Consider the following 14,897-nt stretch of genomic DNA (forward strand, 5'->3'; position numbering starts at 1 on the left):
GATCAACAAAAAGCAATGACAACTTACTAAAGGATATAGAACCAAAACAGAAAGCTGGGGTGAGCGATGCTATCCTTTGAAATCAGATGAATTGGAGTCTCACCTTGAATGGACTTCATACCAATTGACGTCGCACCAATCAATGTAACGACCCTCACCTATGTTGAACACATCAGCAATGGCATCCAAGGAAAAGTACCTGCTATTAGGGATCCATAACAACCAGGGTGACAAGTTGGTAAATTTGACGAGTGAAAAAATGGGGTTTCTACAAATTCTTTAGTTTATGAAAAGCAAGAGATTTGCTTCTTTCTCCAATATAAATCAAGGGATTCTCTTTTTTTTTAGTAGCGAAATCAGTTTTTATTTGTTAATTTTAGTTTAGTATTTTTTTTAAATCAATGAAATCAAACCCAAATTTTGATAAGAGGATAGATTTAGATCTGGGTATTTCTTTGGCAACTATAGTATATGCATTTTGGGCATCTCTTGACGTGGAAGAATCATTGATGTTGAATTCGCTGCTTTTAAACATAAAAAGTAGCTAGTGATTTTGTCATCATACAAAACAATGAATTCCTTACTCCCACATAAAGATCAGGATTTGATTTTACCACTTTCAAAGGAAAAAAAAAAGCAATGAATTCATCAACTAATGCTTCATGGAAGCCACTTGACACTTTCAATGTACAAATAATATATTCCCTTGTGTGGATGCAAACTTAGTGATCATCCTCTTTTGGTTCCATGCACAATTCAAATGCTAGGAGCTGTTAGCGTAGCCCCACATCGCCTAGGTACTCTTCGGATGTGCAATGTATAAAGTGGGGGCAACCCTCTCCTTGCAAGCCGATTTTCAAGGATGAGTTAGGTCCATGGGCTTTAACATGGTATCAGAGCGGATATACCTCAAGGATTGGTCAGGTTAGCATCTGCAGCCTTGCGTGGAGGGGGAGAGCCAAGTGTCTCCAGCCCTAGCGTTGAGGGGGAGTGTTAGCATACTCCCACATCGCCTGGGTACTCTTGGGATGTGCAATGCATAAAGTGGGGGCAACCCTTTCCTTGCAAACTGGTTTCCAAAGATGAGTTCGATCCATGGGCTTTAACAAGAACAGCATCACAACCAAACAGTTGCGGCAGTTGGTGGTCTCACTTAGAGTGAAATTGTTTCTCATAACAGATAAAATGTTGAAGCTAGAACGATGGAGAAAATGAGAAAGCATTGATCAAACATTGCTTCCTTTCCACACTGTCTAACATCATTAAAGGAAATAATCAGTTGCTCAGGTGATAACCATATACTAACATTTCAAGTAACTACGATATGCTCCCACTCTGTTTCCATAACCACAATTAGTCTTATGATGCTAACAAATCACTGTTACCGCGCCTCTATCATAGACATGGTAAGATCATTTAAGGAACAATTTTCTGGCTTGTCTTTGGGTAAATCTCTATCCACACTTCTCCCAGTAGAAAATGCTGGTTGTTTCGGATTAGGCAAAAGCATAGCTTCATTAGTAAACATAGAAACAACATCTATCATGGTGGGTCTATCTGTTGCACTTTCTTGTACGCACAAGAGACCGACGTGAATGCATCTCAACATTTTATCTTTGGGACATGAAGTATCCAACATTGGATCTATTAGATCAACAGATGCACCTCTTTCGCACAGCTCCCATGCCTAAAGCAATCAAGTAAGTTCATATTTACTTTATAGGAATTCAAAGTTGTCAACAACTAAATGCATTTCATGTTAGCAACTTACATATCCAATGAGATTGAGATGGCAATCGAAATAACTAAAGCCAGTATTCTTCTTTCCACTAACGATCTCTAGCAATAACACTCCAAAGCTAAAGACATCGGATTTCTCAGAGAAAATGCCCTCCATTGCATACTCAGGAGACATATAACCACTGGATTCAGCCATTAAATAAAGTCATTAGTAATGGAAAGCAATATGCATATATATGTTGGTGCAAGCTGTGTGAAAAAGTTGTCCAGATACAAAAATGTGTTGGTGGGGATATGTATGCATAGAAAAGCATCAGATGTATATTTGTGATTGGCTTACTATGTCCCAACAATCCTATTTGTATTTGCTTCAGACTCTTTCAACCCGAAAATTCTTGCCATGCTGAAATCTGATATCTTTGGATTCATCTCATCGTCCAGTAAAATGTTGCTAGCTTTTAAATCTCTATGAATCACCCTTAATCTAGAATATGTATGTAGATAAAGAAGCCCTTGTGCAATCCCTTCGATGACATTGATACGTTTCTTCCAATCTAGCAGCTCTCTTCCCATGTGTTCTGCCACAAAGAAAATTTTGTATAGATAATAAGTGGTCTTTGGTGTATGAATTTTGGATGTGCGAGATAAAGAAAACCAAATAAATGGCTGTGCCATTGCCACGATTGTTTTATATTGTCAAATACATAAAGAATTGCAATCCTTCAAGACATCTCAACCAATCAAATTACTTTGTTTTCACGTAATGCATTTAATGTCATCGTCATCTACAAATTATTCTAGTTGCTAGGGTCCACCAGCCTATATTTCCATTTAAGTCTATCATGATCACACATTCAATTGAGACATGCATTAATGCAATGGGTAATATAAAAGAATGAGCTTGTCATATAGATAAATTAGAAAGTAATGGAAATCAAATAAATAATATTTGAAAGTATCACAAACCAAAGAGGAAGAAGTCCAAGCTTTTGTTGGGCATCTATTCATAGATTAGCATCTTTTCTTCTCCTTTAATGCAGCAACCCAAAAGCCTTACAAGATTCCTATGTTGGAGTTTGGCTATTAGTACAATCTCATTTTTGAACTCCTTTAACCCTTGTCCGGAACTTTTGGAGAGTCTCTTCACTGCTATTTCCTGTCCATTGAGTAATGTTCCCTGAAATAATAATATTTATGTAATTTCTCATTTCAAGGAAGAACTTACTTGTTAGGCCTAAGAAAGAATGATCCTTGAAATATGAATCACGATCATGTTAATTGTGTTTAATTCAAGAAAGTATAGTTATTATTTGTAGATTACAGTTTAAGCAATAATGGTTTCCCATTTCATTTTTAATTCGAGGAAAACATTGATAAGGGTAGTGACTTAAAAGTGGGTTTATTGAGGGTAACCTCCATGATGCAGGAGTAGTGTCCAAGTCTGAAACTCTGAATTCGATTATGAGTCGATATCAGTATTTTAATATCAACATTACAAAGTACTACATGGGGAACACTTGGTTAGGATTATTGAGCACATGAAAGTTAAACCCACCATTTTAATGGTTCAGGATACCAAAAATAATCATGATTAGAGATTCTTTAGCCATTGAGTTTGAGCATTTTCTAGAGGTATTTCTAGAATTGGACTTCAGCAATTTTTTTCTAGAATCTTGAATCCATGAACAGAAATCATGGATCACGGTGATTTTGGACAGTATTTCTACTAAGAAGAGACTTCCTCAATTATAGGTTTTTTTTTTATAAAATTTTTGAACAGTGCAAATACATTTGACTGCATCTTTTCCACTCTCCATTTTCCTCTAGTGTTAGACAATTTGCCCAAGAAGAAAAATGTACCATTTTAACATTCTTCAAGCTTACCTAGTAAAATGAGCTTGATATGTGTATATTATATATGAGTCGTGATAATCTGACTTAGGCACGCGATATACTCAATCGACTTACCTGATGTGATAGGCTCGGAAACCATAGATCTGCTCTCCTCAGGATACAAAACTGCACCTTTTTATGGGGAACCCTAGTTCTGTATCCCAAGGAGAGCACATCTACAGCTCCTGAGCCTATCACGTCAGATAAGTCGATTGAATTGCCACGTGCCTAAGTCAGATTATCAGCACTCATTATATAGCCAAGTAGGAGGCCCTGTTCAATACTATATTGAAAAAAGTTTTCTTGTTGGAGTTGGAATAAACTAATTCCAAAAGGGGGGTGAGCAAGGTCAGGCACAGTGGGTACTGCCCTTACTAGCAGATAGTTTGGTGCAGTAACCAACTTACATGTTTAAAAAAAAAAAAAGTTACCTTGTAAACAGGTCCAAATCCACCTTCTCCGAGCTTATTTTTAGATGAGAAGTTATCCGTGGCAGCTCCTATGCTATCAAATTTGAATAGTATAAACTCACGGCCATTCTTTCCGTGACTTGCAAGCAGATTTGCATCACCAAATTTATTGGAAGGAAGAGATCCTAATTCAAGTAATACCCTCTCATCGTTTGTCTGTCCTGTTTGGGTACAATAATAAGGGGAAAAATGATTTATAGTACAAATGTAGCTCTATAGATAGGGCTGTCAACGGATAGGTATCCGATCGGATACTGCTATATCCGAATTCGAATTCGAAAAAATATACTACTATCCGAATTCGAATTCGAATCCGATCGGATATCCTTAATAAACATTCGAATTCGAATCCGAAAAATATATCGGATATCCGATAATATCCGATCCGATCGGAGTTCACTCAGTCGAAAATCATAGATTACATCTGAAAAATTACTCCGGCGGGTTCAGGTCGTAGAGAGAGAGAGAGAGAATATGTACCTGGTTCCTCGCCGGCCGGAGTAGATGTGTCGGAGTTCGCACAGTTGAAAGTTGAAACCCACGTATTTCCTTCAAAAAAATTACTCCGATTGGTTCAGATCGGAGGGAGAGAGAGAGAGAGAGAGTTTTCGGCCGGAGTAATGCCCTCATTTCCGGCCGGAGTAATGCCCTCGTTTTCGATCGAAACGGAAACCTCCATTACCGTCTGTGTTTTGGTGTTGGCGGGTTTGAGAAGATAAAGTGTTAAAATTAAGTTTTGTTGTATGACAGCAATACTTAACACTGTGTATTTACATATATAAAGTTTCGTTGTAAAACATAAATACATAATATGTGTATTGTTATCGGAGCGGATATTATCGAATTCGGATATCGCAATATCCGAATTCGTATCCGAAACTCATTCGAATGTTTAAATGACATCCGAATCCGATATCCGAAAATTTCGGATAATATCCGATTTTTCGAATTCGAATTCGGATTTCGACTATTCATTGGCACCCCTATCTATAGTCATTTACCCATCAATTTATTACGAGAATTTACCTTTGATCTTTTGCCACCTCAAGTAGCTTAGAGAGGCCAAAAGGGACATTAGTAAAAAAATTCCCCCTGCAATGATGAGCCATATCCACCAATTTTTTCCTGCATTAAAGAACAAAATCATTTGCTTGTTTAACTCTCTCTCTCTCTCTCTCTCTCTCTCTTTCTCTCTAAATCATTTCATCTATATCATCTTAGGTTCACTATTATATGTCTTACTTACCATCAGTTCATTTATTTATTAAGTATACAACTCATAATAAATAAATAAATATTTCATAAGAATTAAAATTTGCTACTATTAGTACATTACACTCTGCTTCAAAGAAAAGATAATTTCACTACTCCAAGAAAGCAAAATAAATAGGGAGCGACACACCTTGCCACCTGCACCACACAGATGATTGCATCATATCAAAGTTTATTGTGACCTATAGTTAAAATTTTCAGTAGTGGCCAGCTAAGTTAATTCAGATAAATCCAAGAAAGTATCGAAATTTTTTGGTGATTATACAAATGAAGTAGTTGGGTTTTTTCTCAAATAACCCATCATCTTCAATCTCCCTAAACTCCTATCATGTTCTTGATAATGCAAGGTTTGAAGAAGATAAAATGTTGAGTTTGAAGGATAAAATTTTGAATAATGATAAAATGACTCTCCCCTCCCCTCTGACAAGCTCCCCCCAAACTCTCATGACGTGACTATGTAGAGAATCATAGATTTTTCATTGGTATACACAACTGCACATTTTATGGGGATGTGCAGTTGAGTATCCCAAGGAAAAAAAAATCTATGGTTCTATGCACAGCCATGTCAGGAGAGCTTGGGGGGTGTTAGAAAATCAAGACTCCAAAATTTTGGAAAATGCTGGACTCCCTTAGTTGGACATTGTGTTCAACACTGTGCTGATATGGTAGTGCATAGAGAATTTTTTAATTTGTATGTCAAGGAAAGAAATCTATGGTTATCTGTGCTTGTAGCGCAGTGTCCAATCAAGGCAGTGTAGCATGACTTCAAATTTTTTTTACCTATTTCGATGAATTAATTGGTTGGTCCATCATTTTTTTTCAAAAGTTCTGGAAATTTTCCCAAAAAAACGCCCTTCATCTTCAACCTCCCTAATATCCCTATCTTGTTCTTGAGATTTGAAGGTGGAGGAAGATAAACTGTTAAGGTTCAAGAATAAAAAATTACCCTATTCGGTGAAGTGACAGTGCTTTTACCTAATCTAGGTGATGTGCCCATCACCATGTGACTTACGTTGTCCCTAGGAGGGAAGAACATAAATTTCATCGGTAGACTAGTTGTTACCTATAGAAAAGAAAAACTTGGATCCCTTAGACCAAAAGTAGCATTCTATCCCTTGGTCATGGAAGCATAAGCCACACAAGAACAACACACCCATTTGTTTTTCCACGACTCAATCAATTGAGATAAGACCATAAAGTAACTATAAGAAGGAAAAAAAAAAAAGCCAAATAAAGAAAGGGTAATTTTGACATACCAATAATAGAGATACCCCTATGTTTTCAAAAAGATGACATGGAGTAATTGGGAGATTTAATTTACTTTGGAAATTAACAAAAATACCCTCTCACCTCTCTTAGATATATATCAACCTTAAAAACATGAAACTACCTCTCTCAATTCCGAAGTTACTGAAATGATCATTTATACAAGAAATTTGGCACCTATCTTGTAGTTATTACACACTCATTTCTTAAATTATTTATCACACCCAAATGAAAGATTAACACACACTCTTCAAACATTACAAAGAGCTTGACTCAAATTAAAATTTCAACATTAATATTACAAAATTTATAACACTTAGTTAAAACAGTTACATTGGTTGTTACAATTATGATTTGGCTAATATAAAATCCTAGACCTAAAAATCGAAATCTTGGAAAAAATGTGAGAACTCCTATTGGCACCCCAACTTTTACTATTCTCAATCATACACTTATATTCTTTGTTTTTAATTGGGGTGTCAATAGCAGCTCTCTTATATTCCTATATAAGTATATTTAAATTAATAAAATAATAATTATTAGACTATGATTTCATGGTCAAGATTTATTTTTTCCTTCAAAAATTTTTAGAAATTTTGAGTTCAATTTTGATTTGGTAGAAACATAAATTGAGTTTGCTCGATCAAGCCATCTTTTCTTGGATGAGTAAATAAAACTCGGTCAAATCAATCGATTTTTAACATTTTTTTCATAAAATAGTTAATTTTGAATAACATATTTTATCCTATTAATGATAAATTGACTCCCCTCTCTAACAAACTCTCCCTACGTGGTTGTGTATAGAATGATAGATTTTTCTTTGAGATAAACAACTGCACATTTTACGGAGATGTGTGTCCAGATGAAAATAATCCATGGCTCTATATATGCACAGTCGGGGGAGTTTGTTAGAGGGGAAGTTAGAAAATCACGACTCTAGAAGAATAGAGATAAAATGACTCTCCCCTCTAACAAATTGTCCCCACATGACTATGTATAGAATCATAGATTTTTTTTCCTTCGGGATACACAATTGCACATTTTATGGAGATATGCAGTTGTGGATCCTGATGAAAAGAATCTACGGTTCCACACTACGTGAAAATCCCAAATTTGCATAAAAAATGGCCTGTCGAATTTTAAAACCCAAAATCCGCGGCCCGTGGACCACATTTTAAAACCCAAATTATAATCATACTCTCTCACTGTTTCTCTGCCTCTCTCACTCTCTCATGGCCTCTCACGGTGTCTCTCTCTCACAGTCATCGATCGATCGCCTCTCACGGTCTCTCTCTCTCACAGTCTCTCTCTCTCACAGTCATCGATCGATCGATTGCCTCTCGCTTTCTCACAGTGTCTCTCTCGAACGATCGACCTCGTTTTTTCATTCGCTCTCTCGATCGATCGACCACTCCATCGATCGATTGACCTCTCTATATCTCTCTCACAGTCTCTTTCTCCATCGATTCTTTAAGTTTTTTTCTTAAACTGTTGAGGATTGATGTTCTAGTTCGATCTGAAGAGCTACCTAGACCGCATCCCGGGAGATTGCGATTCGCAGCGTTGGCTCGATCTAGGGATTCGAGACGAACTTTGATGAGTTTCGCTTTTTTGAGTGAAAGTGCGACATGGGAGTCCATTCGAGATCGAAGATCTTTAATGGATTTAGCATTGTGCATCGTTTTGCTTTCTTCATGAGAGGATTGAAGCTTTTGATGAAGTTTTTCTACTTCTTTGAGCTCATCTTTGATTCCTTCGACATCTGCGAAGAACTTATCCAAATTGGCTCCCATCGCGCCCATCTCTATATCTCCATCTTCGTCTCTGGATCGAGAGAAAGAACGTGACATGAGATCGTTCATCTTTGGTTCCTGGATTGATCAGAGATGGAAGTATAGATGAGGGAAACTGGTTTTTGAGAGAGAATTTGGAAGAATTGTGAGGTTGGGACTTTGGGGGAGAATTGGATTATAGATAGAGGAAAAAACACGTTTTGAAAGTTTGAAATTGTGGCATTCGAGTCTGAGTTTCCTTCCTTGTTGGCTGCCTGACTAGTATGTCTCCCTCGATAGATCTCATCTCGATAGATCGGATTGTGCGCAATTAGTGGATCAGGGAAGACTACATTGGCTGCTAAGCTTTGTCGAGACGAACAAGTGAAAGGTATATCTATCTATTCAAAACTCACATTGAACATTTTTTTTAACTTATAGTTATATGAATTTTCTTAGTAGATTAAAAAATTTAACATTGAATTTTAGACACAATTGAATCGTGGTGAAAAGAAGAAGAAGATCACTTTATTCACCTTTGATAAAGAACTTTGAATCCACAAGGAAAACAGAGAATTATTCTAAGAAAGCTAACATTCTATTGATAGTCTAGATGTTGCAAAATGTATCTCTCACTATGGTTTGAAATATCAGAATGTATCTATCGATACGTATCGGTATCAGCCGAGCTGATATGAAACATTGAATGTTTTAGGTATGTATCAATTGACACCATATTGAAACTTTCATTAACCGAAAAATTCAATCAATACGATATTTTAAACATTGTCACTCACCATCATTTAAATAGACTTTCAAACTTGTAATTTGGTGCAACTTCTACTAATCTAAAATAGTAAATCTTTCTAAAAACAAATTCAATTTTGTCTGAACTTCCTCTACTAACACTAGAATACTTACTAAAGACCTTCTAAAACAAATCCAGGCTCCAATTTAGACTCTTAAATGATGAACGTCCATGTAATGCTTATGCTTTTTATTGGTGTTGTTGATTCTCTTCATAGACTACTATCGTTCAAATTTTAATGATAATTTTGCAAAAGTGAAAAAGAAAAACGATTTTAAGAAAAGTTTACGGGAAGAAGAAGTACTTGCCACTTGATCTTTGGGAGACACCTTACTAAACACTATGTAATCATCTTATTTTAGGTATAATTTCTAATTGGGATCTTATTACTTTTGTTATAAAATTATTTTAATTGGTTCAGATTTTTATTTTAGAGATCCTGATTTTTACTTCAAGATGCTTAGTTACATTAATTTATGGACTTTTCACATTAATCTATGGATCTCATACAAGTCAATCCGCTTAATTTATATTTTTGACTTAGGTTCTCATGGACTAATCACATTCAGCAATTACAAGATTCTCTGTTTTTTAATCTTCAATTCTTATATGTTTAGGTGTTAAAGGAAGTAATTGTGTCTTTTCCACGTGCATTGATGAATAAATTACATGGTTTCTTTCTATATTGTTTGATTCTCATCTGGGAAGTAATTACAATATTTGATTTGTGAAGTTTGGAATTTGGGGTCCTAACAACTACATATTATATATATTATAGCAAAAATTATTTTGAGTCCTCTATAAGGACTTGGGACCAACAATGTAGTGTATAGGAAAACATTATACAAGTAGGCTTGTAATCTGAAATTCACTCATTGGAAAAATTCTAACCGTTTTGTGATGACATTCATTCTTTAATCAGTAGCATTCAGGAAAAAAGTGATTTTAGATGGTCCAAAATCAACGTGGATGGTTCATCGAATCATTGTTAGGGTCTTAATTTTGTGCACCCAAATTGATACAGTATTTTACACCATAAGGAATTCACTTTCCTTTTAAAAATGTAGCACTTTTGCTTTGTTACATTAGGTACCCTCTAAAACAAACAAAAAGAAAAAAACAAAACAAACAACCCATACCTTATGTCTTCTAGTAAACACCGATTACCTCACTCTTGCTACTGCTTTGTGGGACTAAGTTGAAAACCCCCACACCCTAGTTGACTTCCTAGCCTTCTATCTCTTCAAACCCCTAAAAACCAGCAACTAGTCTATTTGCATGGGTTATGAAGAGTCTTATTTCTCTATGCACTACTCTAATGACTTTCTTTTTCTCTCATCCAATTATAGGGCTTATTGGATTTCTCTATCTATGTTTCTAATCTATGAATTATCATAAAGGAAAAATTACTTAATACAACTTAACATATAAGGTAATCTTGCTAAATGCCCCAACCTTTAGGCCACAACTATTAATGTAATTAGTAATTTATTTTAGCAAAATTCTTGCTCACCTTAAAAAATGTCAACATAAATGTCTCCATGTGTATCCTTGTCAGTGTGTGTCAACATGACCAAAACCCCTAACAGTGTTGTGTCATTGTTGCATTGACAAATCCAAACTCATTGTGTCTTATATGGTGTACATGGTGAACACTGCCACGTACATGGTGTATTTATGTCCATTCCAATGGTTCATTAAGATTGATTGGACTCACTTTCATTTTCAGTATTTGCTCTCATCTTGACTGGACAAAATAGTTTGGATGTGGTATGTGGCTAGCAATTCTTGCTTGAAAATGTTCTAACACAATGATTATGGTGAGTATAATGTAATGTGATCTCATAATGGAATTCTCTATGTTCCTAATCCTTGATGTTCTAACTTTGGTGCTTGGTTTTGAAGCTTTCCATCACTTCTGATCGTAATATCTGGTATGCAATATTATTGCAAATTTACACTGCTATTTTTTAGATTTTCCTTGACACAATAAATAGTTTAATGAGTTAACTAGTTGAATGTTGTGTTAATAACATTTGCGTTAACTAGTTGAATGTTGTGTTAACAACATTTGCGTTAATAAATACTGTTTGATAAAATTTCTCACTTAGAAATTGTTATATGGCTTAGATCAAGGTCAAAGATATTTGCATTCCACAATTATCAATGTTATCCCTTTGTCTCTTGAACTCAAACACCCCCTTTATGGATTTATCGTACTGAGGATAATACTAAAGATTTCTTTGAGTTTAATATTGCATATATTGTATGTACTGACTCCATCACCTGCAGCATTTATTGACAAGGCTTCTCCAAGTGAAGTTTAGAACTTCTTTGGAAGCCTGAGGATGGCTATTTAATTAACAATTATAGAATTGCTAATCATTTGATTGAAGTATTGTTTCTGTCTTACATGCTCATTTTTTGGAGTTGTAAATTTTCTACAATGCCCCACCCCATTTATATTCATTTCTTTCTATGTATAGTTACATGAAGACCAAGCTAATGGATTGATAATCAAAATGTCTCATTCTCCTAACATCTATATCTATGAAAAAAATCTTTATTATCAATTGTTTCAATATTTTACTTAACTTTCAACACTGTTATAGCAATAATTAGAGCTCATTCACAGAATGACAACTCTATGGTTGTTTTTCTTCTTTTTCTCTACTTTGGGTTCCTTTCTTTGTTAGGAAGTTTGAGAGCTTTAGAACAAATGCCTCAGTTTGAAGAGACATGTAGGAAGTTTGTGTTGAAGATTGCAGTATGGGTTTTATCAACTGTACTTAATTTTGGGATTTGTCTTAAGTTTGCAGCGCTTCTCCATCCGATTGCCTCAGCTTTTATTCTCACCATGGCAGCAATAACTAGTGCTTGTGGCTTCTATGTGTTCTTTTTGTAAGTAGCTACATTTGGTTTTTTGGTCCTTAAGAAGTTAAGATGTGAGGTGTTTACGTAGTGATCTGTTTCGTGCTTGCTTGTTTTACAGAACTCCAATGTTGCTCATTACAGAGGTGAATTTCCTGATGAGCTCATGTCCATCAACTCAATGATGGTAATGACTCTTATAAGAAAACTTTAGTCATAGAATGTGCCTCAACACAAACAGATGATTTCTTACTATGACCTTTTTCAAATTAATGTTCACCTTATTAGGTACCATGTGCCTCGATCTTGGGGATTTTCTAGGAACTCCAAGTTGACACATTTACTTCAAGATTCATTGGGTAAGTCCGAGTTGAACAAAGTCGTGCTTGTTCAACACCTCAAGTTACAGACTAGTATCAAACTTGATATTCCATTTTAGTTATACACACAACTTCATGAGTTTAAGTGCATGGTCGCATCTCATTTCAGGGTCACATATTAAGGATACATATCCAAATAGAAGGTGCTTAGACATTGTCTAGTGTTAGTGAGTGTCTGATCTGACCAGAAACAATATGTTCTTAATGAGTAAAATTGTGGCCACCATCCTTTACTTGATCAACATTTTCCACCAGAGTATACTCTGGTGGGTACAATGGCAGCAACATTAATTATAGTTGAAATTAACTTAGTGGTTGATTATATTGATGTTTTGCTAACTTACATGTTTGTCTTCTTGTAATTTTCAGAAAAAGCAGTGGTTTTTTCTAGGGGTGCATCCATGTATCGTAGGGTTACAAGGTACATGAGAATGTCATTGAACACTCTCTCTCTTGGAATTAGTAGCCGAATAGAAGCTTGGGTGATTTGCTTCATAGTAGTAAAGGACGGGTTATCCAACTTGCATCATGATTGCGTGCCTCCAATTGTTCATCAAAACGTGAAATCAAATAATGTTTTGTTGGACAGAGAGTTCAGTGCACAAGTGGCAGATTTTGGGGGTTTCCAAAGTGGTTGATGTGATCAGCATTGGGCCTAAATCCATGTCTGCGATCACAGGTTCATGTGGTTATATTGCACCAGGTTAGTCAAGATTACATCATACCTGTTTAATCTATTTCACATTGTCATCTTTAATTGAATTATGTTCTATTTTTCATATTGGGTATTTGAATTTTCACCAATTTATTTGCCATATAATCTTTTCATGGTGTATTGGCTTATAATATCTTCCATTGTTGTTGATCTACAATGTCTGATTACATATATTTTCTACTTAGCTTGTATGATCGATTTGACGAGCTTACATAGTTATTTCTATCAGCCTTGTTCTGTTTCTAACGAACTTACACAATTAATTCAATATTTCCTGTTCAATTGTTTTCTTTTTGTTCCAATTTTAAATAAATCTATTGTGTTTGGCCTTAAACTTGCTGCAGAGTACGCGTAGAGCAACTTATACAACTTTGGAGTGGTGATTCTACAGTTGATAACTGGAAGGCGTCCCATTGAACTCGAATTTGGGGATGACAGGATATTGTCCCCATATTACTACGAAGACGCCTCCGATCAAGGAAGCATAGTGTGAAGTGGAGGTGTGGTGGGCTGGCATTTCAAATTTTTTTTTTTAACAAAGTAGCATATACCGACGGACTTACAAAGTCTGTCGGTATAACATATAGCGACGGCAATTACTGTCGGTAAATATGTAATAAAAAAAATTTTCCGCACCAATTATTTTCCAGAAAATAAGGATATTGCGACGGTAATTTTATTACGTCGTCGGTAAAACAATTACCGACTAAACCAACTCTGACGAGTGACGACAAAAAACCGATCCGTCGGTAGAGTATACTGCGACGGACTTGTGGGGATTTAGCGACGGATCTAACCATCGGTATAAGTCTCTTTTCTAGTAGTGTATGTTGTGTATGTTGCGTTGCATTCTTAGTTTCATCGACTTATATATTATGTATGCATCGTTTCTCTGCAGCATATCGACCGTCCAATTCATTGATTGAGGAAGATCCCCAGTAGAGGAGATCCAGTGCTGTTGTAAGAGTTGAAAAGATGTTCGAACAGATCCGAATAAAGCTCCCTAGTCTTCCTGAATTTCTACTTTGTGTTTTGCCGGAGCGAAAAAATTGTGATATATACGGTAGAATTTTAACTTATTTTCCAAGATTTGCTTCTTATCTTTTCAGTCCATTTGTAAAAAAAAAAATTGTATTTTCCCACTATCTAGGACCTTGGAAGAAGAAGAACCTTCATGAAATGGGAATCTTCACACAGTGCATCTCCCCTACGAAAATTAATGATCAGGTTAGTATAGTTCAATTGCTACATTTTGATGATTCTTACACTCCCAATATAGATCCATTGTAGCACTTTAGCCCACTCCCAACATAGAACCATGTTCTAGCAATTTTGGTAGCATATTTCTTATTTTTTAACATTTGTGAATAAAATCTAGTTATGTTCTTCTATTACTTTGGGTTGATATCTCGATATACAAAACCTTTTCCGTGTAGGTACGAGAGCGTTATTAGGATTTCTTTCAAAACAGTAACAATATGGGGGAAATCCAAATCTTGAGGAAAATAAGAGGCGGAGAGAGCCAGAAGAGATCATGGGCATCACGACCATTTGCTTCTAATCGTGTTTTATTTCTAAACAATTATGTGACGTAATTTCATTTGTAACTGCTCAATTGCTTCAATTAGAGCTTGTTTAGTAATGAAATTTCAATATATAATATGAATTTTGAGTTATTTAGTTTAATTTGGAGTTTGTTTTATGATTTTT

The 14,897-nt window shown here is 35.5% G+C and overlaps 1 long non-coding RNA gene and 1 pseudogene across 13 annotated transcripts; one reads left to right on the plus strand and one right to left on the minus strand.

The window, feature by feature from the left end:
• Window positions 1–528: 528 nt before the first annotated feature.
• Window positions 529–4,782, minus strand: LOC147382436 (G-type lectin S-receptor-like serine/threonine-protein kinase At4g03230; annotated as a pseudogene). Its single transcript, XR_015173234.1, has 6 exons — window positions 4,728–4,782; window positions 4,065–4,264; window positions 2,707–2,917; window positions 2,081–2,318; window positions 1,772–1,922; window positions 529–1,687 (listed from the first exon to the last, which is right to left on the minus strand). The product of XR_015173234.1 is annotated as a G-type lectin S-receptor-like serine/threonine-protein kinase At4g03230 (transcript).
• A 3,052-nt stretch (window positions 4,783–7,834) lies between these two features.
• On the plus strand, window positions 7,835–14,889 carry LOC147382437 (uncharacterized). 12 transcript variants are annotated; one of them, XR_015173320.1, is made up of 11 exons: window positions 7,839–8,804; window positions 10,951–11,041; window positions 11,127–11,155; window positions 12,034–12,122; window positions 12,214–12,279; window positions 12,381–12,451; window positions 12,842–13,175; window positions 13,532–13,989; window positions 14,086–14,250; window positions 14,338–14,414; window positions 14,624–14,889. It is a non-coding gene; the product is annotated as an uncharacterized LOC147382437 (long non-coding RNA). The 12 variants fall into 12 exon arrangements; XR_015173321.1 differs by having other exon boundaries at window positions 12,041–12,122; XR_015173316.1 differs by having other exon boundaries at window positions 7,836–8,804; window positions 10,951–12,122; window positions 13,532–13,687; window positions 13,838–13,989.
• Window positions 14,890–14,897: the final 8 nt, after the last annotated feature.

The sequence above is a fragment of the Akebia trifoliata genome, chromosome 16 (assembly GCF_017979445.1).
Source record: "Akebia trifoliata isolate Shusen 1 chromosome 16, ASM1797944v1, whole genome shotgun sequence".
NCBI lineage: Eukaryota > Viridiplantae > Streptophyta > Magnoliopsida > Ranunculales > Lardizabalaceae > Akebia > Akebia trifoliata.